This window comes from Lagenorhynchus albirostris, chromosome 11 (assembly GCF_949774975.1).
Source record: "Lagenorhynchus albirostris chromosome 11, mLagAlb1.1, whole genome shotgun sequence".
Classification (NCBI taxonomy): Eukaryota; Metazoa; Chordata; class Mammalia; order Artiodactyla; family Delphinidae; genus Lagenorhynchus; species Lagenorhynchus albirostris.
Genome location: NC_083105.1, coordinates 85,491,888 through 85,506,151, shown reverse-complemented (window position 1 = coordinate 85,506,151; position 14,264 = coordinate 85,491,888). Strand labels below are relative to the sequence as shown.

The 14,264-nt window shown below is 39.3% G+C and overlaps 1 protein-coding gene across 1 annotated transcript in view; it reads right to left on the bottom strand.

The window, feature by feature from the left end:
• The window catches only part of SOX5 (SRY-box transcription factor 5), a 963,387-nt gene that overhangs the window by 100,496 nt on the left and 848,627 nt on the right, over positions 1–14,264 (bottom strand). The gene's annotated exons all lie outside the window — the stretch shown is intronic.

Genomic DNA, 14,264 nt, shown 5'->3' with positions numbered 1-14,264 from the left:
GCCTTGCTGAGGCCTAATGAAAAGCTCTATTGTGCAGCTTTTTACTAACACTCTTTTCACAATTCTGGCTGAGAGAGGAATGTGAATAAAAGGCACAAGCAATTAAGGCGGAAACCTCATCCTTTTTTCATGATGTATTTAGGAAAATGGGAGGAAAGAGTGTGCATTGATCAGAGGGCTGCACTTTATAACACACACACACACACATACACACACCTGATAATCTTGATATGAACATACCAAGTCCTCAGCAAATTTAAAATGTTATTATAAAAGGAACTTAACTAAACTTAATTCTATTTTAACAAACTAAACTCTAAAGATTTAGGTCAAGTAGCTTATCTTTTTAATGCTATGTAACAGTCTTGATTCAAATAACCTGTGGACAAATTCATCATAACATTTAATGCATTTTTAAAAGTTATATAAAATGTTGGTATCTCTATTATTCCAGAGACAAATGTTTAAAAAAATATACTATAAAGAAAGCAGAAAATAGATGGGTTTTCCCCAAGGGATTTCTCTTTGTGGGAATATCTAAAAAACTAAAATTTTAGTAATTTAAAATTAAAGTTTTAATGCAGATGATCTATAAAAATATAGAGAGACACACAAACATATATTCATATATAGAAGATTATAATGTACGTTTTTGATGTGAATAAAGAATTTTTTCCTCTTAGTAAAGACGTACCTCAGACTTTTTGCACAGAGCCCATGATATGCTAACAGATATGAACACTGTTAGTTGTTTGAAATATAACCATAGCAAAATGTAAAATAACTATTGATATAAGAACAATTTTCTAATATACAAAGCTTTTTCTAGAACTATAATTTGTGAAAAGCTTGTTGAATGTCAAATGTATGGAAATATAACTGAAAATAATAGTTAATATATTCATTCAAAAGTATTTACTGAGGGAGCCCCTGCGCTCGAGAGGCCGGCGGTACCATGGCCACCTGTGGAAGCAGCGAGTTGCGACCAAAGCTCCCCGGCCACAAAGGGCCCTGGGCCTCCGGGTCCTGGTGTCACACCCCCTCTTGCTGTATCTCAATAAGCAAAAAGTTGTCCCAGCACTATTGTTGAAAATACTACTCTTTTTCACATTGAATAGTCCTGGCACCCTTGTCAAAAATCAATTGACCAGAGGACCTTCAAGATGGCAGAGGAGTAAGATGTGGAGATCACCTTCCTCCCCACAAACACATCAGAAATACATCTACATGTGGAACAACTCCTACAGAACACCTACTGAATGCTGGCAGAAGACCTCAGACCTCCCAAAAGGCAAGAAACTCCCCACGAACCTGGGTAGGGCAAAAGAAAAAAGAAAAAACAGAGACAAAAGAATAGGGACAGGACCTGCACCAGTGGGATGGAGCCGTGAGGAGGAAAGGTTTCCACACACTAGGAAGCCCCTTCGCGGGCGGAGACTGCGGGTGGCGGAGGGGGAAGCTTCGGAGCCGCGGAGGAGAGCACAGCAACAGGGGTGCAGAGGGCAAAGCGGGGAGGTTCCCGCACAGAGGATCAGGGCCGACCGGCACTCACCAGCCCGAGAGGCTTGTCTGCTCACCCACCGGGGCGGGCGGGGCTGGGAGCTGAGGCTCGGGCTTCGGTCGGAGCGCAGGGAGAGGACTGGGGTTGGCGGCGTGAACACAGCCTGAAGGGGGCTAGTGCGCCACAGCTAGCCAGGAGGGAGTCCGGGAAAGTGTCTGGAGCTGCCGAAGAGGCGAGAGACGATTGTTTCGGGGAGCTCGAGGAGAGGGGATTCAGAGCACCGCCTAAACGAGCTCCAGAGACAGGAGCGAGCCGCGGCTATCAGCGCGGACCCCAGAGACGGGCATGAGACACTAAGGCTGCTGCTGCCGCCACCAAGAAGCCTGTGTGCAATCACAGGAGTCTAATTCCGGGAGCCCATGTAGCTGACCATTGCCAGGGTCCTGTGATCCAGGGACAACTTCCCCAGGAGAACACACAGCATGCCTCAGGCTGGTGCAACATCACACCGGCCTCTGCTGCCTAAAGCTCGCCCTGCATTCCATACCCCTCCCCGCCCCGGGTGCCAAATCCAAAGCTGAACCCCAGAAGCTGTGCCAACAAAGAAGAGAAAGGGAAATCTCTCCCAGCAGCCTCAGGAGCAGTGGATTAAATCTTCAGAATCAACGTGATGTACCCTGCATCTGTGGAATACCTGAATAGACAATGAATCAACCCAGAATTGAGGTGGTGGATTTTGGGAGCAGCTGTAGGCTTGGCGTTTGTTGTATGTGACTGAATAATTTCTGATATTTATGTTTATATTAGTATAGTTATTAGTGCTTGTTATCATTGGTGGATTTGCTTATTGGTTTGGTTGCTCTCTTCTTTTGTAAATACTTTAAAAATTTTTTTATTTTAATAATACATTTTTATTTTAATAACTTTTATTTTACTTCTTTCTTTCTTTTTTTTCTGCCTTTTCTTCTGAGTTGTGTGGCTGACAGGGCCTTGGAGCTCTGGCCAGGTGTCAGGCCTGAGCCTCAGAGGTGGGAAAGCCAGATTTAGGACACTGAACCACCAGAGACCTCCCAGCCCCACGTAATATCAAACGGCGAGAGCTCTCCCATAGATCTCTGTCTCAACGCTAAGACCCAGCTCCACTCAACAACCAGCTAGCTCCCATGCTAGAGCCCATGCAAAACAACTAGCAAGACAGGAACACAACCCCACCCATAAGCAGAGAGGCTGCCTAAAATCATAATAAGTTCACAGACACCCCCAAACAAACCACCGGATGTGGTCCTGCCCACCAGAAAGACAAGATCCAGCCTCATCCACCAGAACACAGGTACCAGTCCTCTCCACCAGGAAGCCTACACAACACACTGAAACAACCTTAGCCACTGGGGGCAGACATCAAAAACAACGGGAACCATGAACCTGCAGCCTGCGAAAAGGAGACCCCAAACACAGTAAGTTAAGCAAAATGAGAAGACAGAGAAACACACAGCAGATGAATGAGCAGGGTAAAAACCCACCAGTTAACAGCTGATCTTTCAGTAGAAACTCTGCAAGCCAGAAGGCAGTGGCAGGACATATTTAAAGTGATGAAAGGGAAAAACCTACAACCAACATTACTCTACCCAGCAAGGATCTCATTCAGATTTGACAGAGAAATTAAAACCATTACAGACAAGCAAAAGCTAAGAGAATTCAGCACCACCAAACCAGCTTCACAACAAATGCTAAAGTAACTTCTCTAGGCAGGAGACACAAAAGAAGGAAAAGACCTACAATAACAAACCCAAAACAATTAAGAAAATAGTAATAGGAACATACGTATCAAAAATTACCTTAAATGTTGTCTGTACATTAAAAAAATAACAAAAAACCTCTTAAAAAATTACGTTAAATGTAAATGGATTATATGCTCCAACCAAAGGACACAGACTGGCTAAATGGATATAAAAACAAGACCCGTATAAATGCTGCCTATAAGAAACCCACTTCAGACCTAGGGACACAAACAGACTGAAAGTGAGGGGATGGAAAAAGATACTCCATGCAAATGGAAATGAAAAGAAAGCTGGAGTAGGAATTCTCATATCAGACAGAATAGACTTTAAAATAAAGACTATTACAAGACACAAAGAAGGACACTACATAACGATCAAAGGACCAATCCAAGAAGAAGATATAACAATTGTAAATATTTATGCACCCAACACAGGAGCACCTCAATACATAAGGCAAATAATAACAGCCATAAAAGGGGGAAAAAACAGCAACACAATAATAGTAGGGGACTTTAACACCCCATGTTCACCAGTGGACAGATCATCCAAAATGAAAATAAATAAGGAAGCACAAGCTTTAAATGACACACTAAACAAGATGGACTTAATTGATATTTATAGGACATTCCATCCAAAAACAACAGAATACACTTTTTTCTCAAGTGCTCATAGAACATTCTCCAGGATAGATCATATCTTGGGTCACAAATCAAGCCCTGGTAAATTTAAGAAAATTGAAATCGTATCAAGTATCTTTTCCCACCACAATGCTATAAGACTAGATATCAATTACAGGAAAAAAAAAAACTAAAAAATACAAACACATGGAGGCTAAACAATACACTACTAAACAACCAAGAGATCACTGAAGAAATCAAAGAGGAAATCAAAAAATACCTAGAAACAAATGACAATGAAAACACGATGACACAAAACCTATGGAATACAGCAAAAGGAGTTCTAGAGGGAAGTTTATAGCAATACAATCCTACCTCAAGAAACAAGAAACATCTCAAATAAACAAACTAACCTTATATCTAAAGCAATTACAGAAAGAGAACAAAAGAACCCCAAAGTTGGCAGAAGGAAAGAAATCATAAACATCAGATCAGAAATAAATGAAAAAGAAATGAAATAAATGATAGCAAAGATCAATAAAACTAAAAGCTGGTTCTTTGAGAAGATAAACAAAATGGATAAACCACTAGCCAGACTCATTAAGAAAAAAAGGGATAACACTCAAATCAACAGAATTAGAAATGAAAAGGGAGAAGCAACAACTGACACTGCAGAAATACAAAGGATCATGAGGAATTACTACAAGCAACTCTATGCCAATAAAATGGACAACCTGGAAGAAATGAACAAATTCTTAGAAAAGCACAACCTTCTGAGACTGAACCAGGAAGAAATAGAAAATATAAACAGGCCAATCACAAGCAATGAAATTGAAACTGTGATTAAAAATCTTCCAACAAACAAAAGCCCAGGACCACATGGCTTCACAGGTGAATCTATCAAAGAGTTAGAGAAGAGCTAACACCACTCTTTCAAACTCTTCCAAAATATAGCAGAGGGAGGAACACTCCCAAACTCATTCTATGAGGCCACCATCATGCTGATACCAAAACCACAGATGTCACAAAAAAAGAAAACTACAGGCCAATATCACTGATGAATATAGATGCCAAAATCCTCAACAAAATACTAGCAAACAGAATCCAACAGCACATTAAAGGGATCATACACCATGATCAAGTGGGGTTTATCCCAGGAGTGCAAGAATTCTTCAATATACGCAAATCAATCAATGTGATACACCATATTAACAAATTGAAGGAGAAAAACCATATGATCATCTCAATAGATGCGAAAAAGCTTTTGACAAAATTCAACACCCATTTGATAAAAACCCTCCAGAAAGTATGCATAGAGGGAACTTACATCAACATAATAAAGCCCATATATGACAAACCCACAGCCAACATCATTCTCAATGGTGAAAAACTGAAACCATTTCCACTAAGATCAGGAACAAGACAAGATTGCCCACTCTCACCACTATTATTCAACATAGTTTTGGAAGTTTTAGCCACAGCAATCAGAGAAGAAAAAGAAATAAAAGGAATCCAAATCAGAAAAGAAGTAAAACTGTCACTGTTTGCAGATGACATGATAATATACATAGAGAATCTTAAAGATGCTACCAGAAAACTACTAGAACTAATCAATGAACCTGGTAAAGTAGCAGCATACAAAATTAATGCACAGAAATCTCTTGCATTCCTATACACTAATGATGAAAAATCTGAAAGAGAAATTAAGGAAACACTCCCATTTACCATGGCAACAAAAAGAATAAAATACCTAGGAATAAACTTACGCAAGGACACAAAAGACCTGTATGCAGAAAACTCTAAGACACTGATGAAAGAAATTAAAGATGATACCAACTGATGGAGAGATATACCATTTCCTTGGATTGGAAGAATCAATATTGTGAAAATGACTATACTACCCAAAGCAATCTACAATTCAATGCTATCCATATCAAACTGGCAATGGCATTTTTCACAGAACTAGAGCGAAAAGTTTCACAATTTGTATGGACACACAAAAGACCCTGAATAGCCAAAGCAATCTTGGGAAAGAAAAATGGAGCTGGAGGAATCAGGCTCCCTGACTTCAGACTATACTACAAAGCAACAGTAATCAAGACAGTATGGTACTGGCACAAAAACAGAAAAACAGATGAATGGAACAGGATAGAATGCCCAGAGATAAACCCATGCACATATAGTTACCTTATCTTTGATAAAGGAGGCAAGAATATACAATGGAGAAAAGACAGCCTCTTCAGTAAGTGCTGCTGGGAAAACTGGATAGCTACATTTAAAAGAATGAAGTTAGAACACTCCCTAACACCATACACAAAAATAAACTCAAAGTGGATTAAAGAGCTAAATGTGTTGCCCAACACTATAAAACTCTTAGAGGAAAACATAGGCAGAACACTCTGTGACATAAATCACAGCAAGATCCTTTTTGACCCACCTCCTAGAGAAAGGGAAATAAAAACAAAAATAAACAAATGGGACCTAATGAAATTTAAAACCTTTTGCACAGCAAAGGAAACCATAAACAAGACAAAAAGACAACCCTCAGAATGGGAGAAAAGATTGGCAAACGAAGCAACTGACAAAGGATTAATCTCCAAAATATACAAGCTGCTTACGCAGTTCAATACCAAAGAGACAAACAACCAGTCCAAAAATGGGCAGAAGACCTAAATAGACATTTCTCCAAAGAAGATATACATATTGCCAACAAACACATGAAAGGATGCTCAACATCACTAATCGTTAGAGAAATGCAAATCGCAACCACAATGAGGTATCACCTCACACCAGTCAGAATGCCCATCACCAAAATATCTACAAACCGGGCTTCCCTGGTGGCACGGTGGTTGAGAGTCTGCCTGCCGATGCAGGCGACACGGGTTCGTGCCCCGGTCTCGAAGGATCCCATGTGCCACGGAGCGGCTGGGCCCGTGAGCCATGGCCGCTGAGCCTGAGCATCCGGAGCCTGTGCTCCACAGCGGGAGAGGCCACGGCAGTGAGAGGCCTGCGTACCGCAAAAAAAAAAAAAAAAAAAAAAAAAAATCTACAAACCGTAAATGCTGGAGAGGGTGTGGAGAACAGGGAACACTCTTGCACTGTTGGTGGGAATGTAACTTGATACAGCCACTATGGAGAACAGTATGGAGGTTCTTTAAAAAACTAAAAATAGAACTACCACACAAACCAGTAATCCCACTACTGGGCATATACCCTGAGAAAACCAAAATTCAAAAAGGGTCATGTACCACAGTGTTCACTGCAGTATTATTTACAATAGCCAGGACATAGAAGCAACCTAACTGTCCATCGACAGATGAATGGGTAAAGATGTGGCACATATATAAATGGAACATTACTCAGCCATAAAAAGAAACAAAATTGAGTTATTTGCAGTGAGGTGGATGGACCTAGAGTCTGTCATACGGAGTGAAGTAAGTCAGAAAGAGAAAAACAAATACCGTATCCTAACATATATATATGGAATCTAAAAGAAAAATGTGGTTCTGTAGAACCTAGGGGCAGGACAGGAGTAAGGCGCAGATGTAGAGAAGGGACTTGAGGACATGGGGAGGGGGAAGGCTAAACTGGGATGAAGTGAGAGAGTGGCATGGACATACATACACTACCAAATGTAAATCCGATAGCTAGTGGGAAGCAGCCGCCTAGCACAGGGAGATCAGCTCGGTGCTTTGTGACCACCTAGAGGGGTGGGATAGGGAGGGTGGGAGGGAGACGCAAGAGGGAGGGGATATGGGGATATATGTATACGTATAGCTGATTCACTTTGTTATACAACAGAAACTAACACAACATTGTAAAGCAATTATACTCCAATAAAGATGTTATAAAGAAAAGATCAATTGACCAGAAAAATATATATATTTATTGAGTACCTGCTTTGTGTTAAACACTACTGTTGACACTAGAAATAGAGCTTTTTGTTTTTTTAATAAATTTATTTATTTATTCACTTATTTTTGGCTGCGCTGGGTCTTTGTTGCTGCGTGTGGGCTTTCTCTAGTTGTGGTGAGCGGGGGCTACTTTCTGTTGCGGGGCCCAGGCTTCTCATTGCGGTGGCTTCTCTTGTTGCAGGGCACGGGCTCTAGGAGTGCGGGCTTCAGTAGTTGTGGCACACGGGCTCAGTAGTTGTGGCTCGCGGACTCTAGAGCATAGGCTCGGTAGTCATGGCACACGAGCCTAGTTGCTCTGTGGCAATGTGGGATCTTCCTGGACCAGGGCTCGAACCCGTGTCCCCTGCATTGGCAGGTGGATTCTTAACCACTTGCCACCAGGGAAGCCCCCAGAAATAGAGCTTTAAAGAAGACTTATGTCAAGAGGTATATTTATTGGAAATTTAATGAAGCTTAAACTTTGGGGTTCTGGAAAGGGCCCCTAGCTGTGTGTTCACCGGGTCATATGTTTTTATCTTTGGCAGCTCACTTAATTTTTTACTTTGTTGTGATTCTTTTCATAAATATTCTCTTTTGTACTTAATGTATATGAAGATCTTATATATATATATATATAATTTTCATATTTTTCTTCTTAAATAGAGTCCCCAAAATTATATGTTTCAGGCTTCAGAATATCTGAGTCTACTTCTGCCAATCTGGCTTTACAGCTTAAAGGGAAAATAAGACAAAGATAATTCAATGATTAGTATAAAATACAATGACTGTTAAGATAGAGAAGTATACAGTGCTATGGACTATATTGTGGGTACCCCAAACATAGTCTAAAAGGTCAGAGACAGCCTCTAGGATGAAGTCATGTTTAAGCTGAATCTTGAATTAAATGAAAGCTAGCCAGGCAAAGAAGGGAAGCATTCCAGGAAGGAAAGTGATTTTCATTAAGACTCAGAGTCAAATGGGAGTGTTATATCATAGCTCAGTCCCTGAATTGCTCAAGTGCAGAGTGCAGGTAGGGAAGTAGAGATAAATGGGGCTGGAGAGGGAATCAGGCCAGATTGTGTATGGCTTTATGTACAATGTAAAGAATCTAAACTTGATCCTACAGGATAAAGGAAACCATGAACATGGAAAATAGATGGACTGAGTAAAACCACTTGGGCTAAAGGTTGGAAGCTGTAATCAATAATAAAAAGATGCAGAACTTTCTATAATAACGTAATGATGGTCCAGACTAGAGTGGTGATGTTGGAATAAAGAATGATGGAGAGGGCTTCCCTGGTGGCGCAGTGGTTAAGAATCCGCCAGCCAATGCAGGAGACATGGGTTCGAGCCCTGGTCCAGGAAGATCCTACATGCCGTGGAGCAGCTAATCCCGTGCACCACAACTACTGAACCTGCACACCACAACTACTGAGCCTGCATGCCTAGAGCCCGTGGTCCGCAACAAGAGAAGCCACCGCAATGAGAAGCCCATGCACTGCAACGAAGAGTAGCCCCCGCTCGCTGCAACTAAAGAAAGCCCGAGCGCAGCAATGAAGACCAAACACAGCCAAAAAGAGAAAAACAAATACTGTATGCAGCCAAAAAAAAAACAAAAAAAGAATGATGGAGAAAGTCAAGTGGTATTTAAGAGGTAAAACTGACAAGACTTAACGATGGTTTACATAAAAGAAGACTCGAGGATGATTCCCAGGTTTTTCACTGGAACAGCTGATTGCGGAGTGGAACTATTTGTTGGATTTGCAAACATGGATGAGAAGCAAGACTGTCACGTTGGGCATAGCGAGGGGGAGATGAAGCGGAAGGAATAGAGCTCTGTTTTGGACATTTTAAGTCTGAAATTACTATCAGTATCCAAGTAGAGGTGTTCGCTGAGGCACTTGATAAACATGTTAGGATTTTAGGGGAGAAATCTCCATAGGAGATATAAATGTGAGAGTGGTCAGCATATATCTGGAATGTTAGCTGTAACCATGTAGGAGTTAACTATAGATAAAAAAAGAGGTCCCAGGATTGGATTATAGGATATATTAACTCTTATAGTTAGGGAGATAGGTAACTAGCAGAAAAACTGAGGAGAAATGTATATCAATTTGGTGTTCCAGAGGCCAAGAAAGATCTTCAGAAAGAATGATCAAGTTTTTCAAATGCTGGATTTAGTGACATAGAACTCATTGGTGACTTCCACAAGGGCAATTTCAGCAGAATGAGGGGGTGAGACAGCCTAGCTCGAGTCAGTGAGATCAACAGAGAATGAATAAAGAAAGGAACTGGGTGCAGTAAGTGTAGATCCTTGCTTTTCGGAGTGAAGTTCTCAGGAGCAGCACTGATGTCACCTAGGAGTTTGTTAGAAAGGCAAAATTTCAGACTCCACCACAAACTTAATGTGGCAGGCACACGTTAGAGTCAGCGGAACCCACACTGACTCCCACTTCCTGGTATTTATGTCCTTATGCAATTCCCTCCCCTTGTGGACTGGACCTAGTAACTACCTTCTAATGAACAGAATAAGGCAAAAGTGATGTGATGTTACTTTTGAGATAGGTTATAAAAAGACTCTGGCTCTGTCTTGCTTTCTCCCCTGCCCCCCTTCCCCAGCAAGCAGTTATACTGTGAGCTGCCCTATGGAGAGGTTCACATTGCAAAGGACTGATGTCTTCCAGCCAACAGCAAGCACAAGCAGAAGGCCTGCCAACAACCAAAGGAGGGAGCTTGGAAGTGAATTTCTCCCCAAGTCAAACCTAGAGATGACTACGGTTCAGGCCAACACCTTGATTGCAGGGACGTGAAAGACTCTGAGCCTGAGCGTGGCTGTGTCCAAACAAATGTTTGCTATTTTAAGCCACTAAGGTCTGGGAGACTTTGTCAAAGCAGCAAGCATATACCTTCTGAATTAGAATTTAAATTTTAACAAGATTCCCAAACTATTTGTTGGCATTTGAGAAGTGCTAAAACAGACAATTTCAGTGAGGCATTTTGCAGTATCTATTGGAGGATGTGTGATAAAGAAAACTACTTAAAAGGTATACGTTTGTAAAAATTATAGCATGCTTATATGCTAATGAGAAAGATCCAGTAAATAGGAAAAAATTGATGTTACCTGACAAGGCTTTACTTATCATTTGGAATTTTTAATATTTAATCCAGAAAATACTATATCTGATTTTATAAAGGGAAGTTTAGATGTTTAAAAGCTGAATTTGTGTTTATGCAAACTAGCTGAAATAACAAATATTATGACTATTAGAATCGACAATTTAAATACTTAAAATTATGTAATTCACTTATATTCTTTATTTAATGACTATAATATTAAAATAAACTAAGCAGAAGTTTAGAGGCTACAGTGCTCTTCACATTGACAATTCATTTTATATAATTTACTTTCCCTATTGAAAATCAATTAATAAGCACTTATATCATCTACCATGTGACTAGAATTCTGCTGGGTGTTATGCGAGATAAAAACGAAAAAACAAAACCAAACCTCGTCTCTATCTGTTTACTACAAGTCTCTCTTTTCTAATTATTTGAACTTATTTGAGTAGTATTGGTCATCAGTGCTACAGGAGTTAAGGTAGAACTAATTCCAGGCTTCAATATTTAAAGAATAAAGGTGAAAATAAGAGTGAGCTTGGCCTTGAAGATTTGCAGGTGTGGGGCAGATGTTTCAGACAGGGTGAAATGTATCATAGCATGAGCGTGACATGCTGAAGGAATAGAGAGAAAACCAGCTTAACTCACAGGTTACAGAATAAAGGCAAAAGAGACAGAAAGCAGGGAGCTGAGAAACTTTTCATAATCCAGACTTGAAGATGTTTGGATGCCAAAGGGCAACGGATATGAAATGAAGTTTTAACAAGTTTAATTCAAGAGGTTAAGTAACAGGTCTTAAAGATGACTCTGAGCTCTAACCTAGGGATACAGGTTTACTCATAAATTTGGATTGATGGCAAACACCCACATAGGTGTTTATGGCACTTTCCAACTACCAGCATCTAATTCTTAATAACAAATTGAGTATTATACACATATTTAGAGCTCATTAGTTAAAATCCAGACAGTTCCATAATGCTTAAAAATTGCATATGCATATTAGAATCTTATTATTTTTCATTTCCTACATTCATGAATATATAGTAATGAAATGAATATAGTTATCTTTCCTTTGGATACACATATATATGTGCATAACTATGTTATTCATATGTCATACTGAACATGTGTATAAACATATATGTGTACATACATACATATACACACAAGCTAAATAATTTATATATGTGTTATGAGCTGAATTGTGTACCCCCAAATTTTATATGTTGAAGTCCTAACCTCTAGTATCTAAGAATGTAACTGTATTTGGAGATATGTCCTTTAAGAGGTAATTAGGGTAAAATAAAGTCATATGAGTGGGCTCTACTCCAATATGATTGGTGACCTTATATAAAGAGGAGATTAGGAGACAAACAACACAGATGGAGGGACAACCATGTGAGGATAGAGGGAGAAGACAACCATCTACAAATCAAGGAAAGAGGCCTCAGAATGAAATCCACACTGTTGATACCTTGATCTTGCATTTCTAGCTTCCAGAACTGTGAGAAAATAAGTTTCTGTTGTTTAAACCACCCAATTTGTGCTATTTTGTTATGGCAGCCCTAGCAAACTAATACAATATGTTTGCCATATACAGCCTCATATCAATGTAGTTGATGTTTAAGTGAATTGGAGAAAACGAAAGACTGGCAGCAAGAATTAAAAAGAGTACTATCACTATTACATATCTGTAATCATATACAGTTTCCAAGATAAACATATGATCAAAAATAGGATATCAACTAATTTCAAAAGGTTTGTGTCTAAGCCACAATATTAATGCAACCATCTCCATCCAACATACAAACATACATAACTTGAAGCATATCTACCTTATTATCAATTTTTCAGGTCTAAGATATCCAGAACTAGTTTGATTGAAATTTGCCCTAGTTACTAAGTAAATACAAATACCACAAATGTGAAAAGGGCCAATACAACAATTTAACTCAATTAAGGAAATTCAAAATATATTATATGCATGTGTCAGTGTTCTGAAGTGGACAGAATCTATAAGACTTCAAAACAAGGTCAAGGGTAGTGCTTAATGGGGAAAGAGAAATTCAGAAACTACTGGGGAAAAAAGATTTTTACTGAAGTAAATACGTCATCTATTTATGCCATCTCTCAATAAACTGCACTAAAATATTACAACAGGCTTATTTTGTTAATACCTCATGAGATGCTTAGTAAAAATAAGATAATGGAAAATTCTGGCGTTTAAAGTTCAACTATGTGTGTTATTCAAATTGACTTTCAACTAGTTAAAGTAATTTCTTCTACTCTTTCCTAGGTTTTAACCATTTGAACAATTTTTCCTTAAGCCTTTCCAAAATTAATTTGCTTCTTCTTTCAAGCCAAGTATGGAAAATTCTAGCTCAAAACTAAAATTTTTCAAAAAGTTGAAAAATATACTGAGGCATGTTAATCAACTGTTTTCAGAATACAATCCGGCTTATAGTATCTACTGATATAAATGATATATCTAACAGTAAATAACCCAATAACCCCTCAGAAAGCATGTTACTTACATTAGTATTAAAGTAATGAATATTTAGATAATAATTATTTACAGTGACACTATTGAAGAGTCTCATTTTGGGGGGCTATATACAGAGTAAGAAAAACAACAAGGTTATGTAGGCTAAGGAAGATTGTCAAAAGCAAGTATGTTCTTATCCAGGGTCAACTTCACAAACCCTTTTACCCACTGAACTACTATAAAGGTTCTGGAAAGTTTTGTGGCATTATAAAAATTAAAACCTACACACACACACACACACACACACACACACACACACACACACACACTCACACAATCCCTGCCCTAGAAGAGTTCCTAATAAAGTGAGGGAGATAAACATGTAAACCAATCCAGTGATACAATGAGCAAAGTAGAACACTGGAGAAGGCATCATTCTGGAAACCTCCAGAAAAGAAGAACTTAACCTGGAAAGAGCATCGAGGAAGATTATTTGTTAAAGTAGCTCTTAAAAAATGGCACTTCACTACCAAATTATCTTTCAGGACCCTTTTACCACCTACTTTCCATGTCTTCCAAAGTCACACAGTAAGCCTCCATCACGTCATGCAACAGGATTGCTCTTATTAATCATATTCTCAGATTGGAACTGAAAACACCCTGCTCTACCACTCTAACTTCCTGGTGGAGGGAGTTGGGTAGGAGTTCATGGAGGAGTGTAAGACAAAGTGGAGTTAAAGAGGACACTATAGTTGGAACTTAAGGAAGGAAGGAAGGAAGGAAGGAAGGAAGGAAGTTGCTTTCTTTCATTTCATAGGCCAACAGATGAACTGGTGGATTCCTTCTGCTTGGAAGGAGCCCCTTACCATTCAT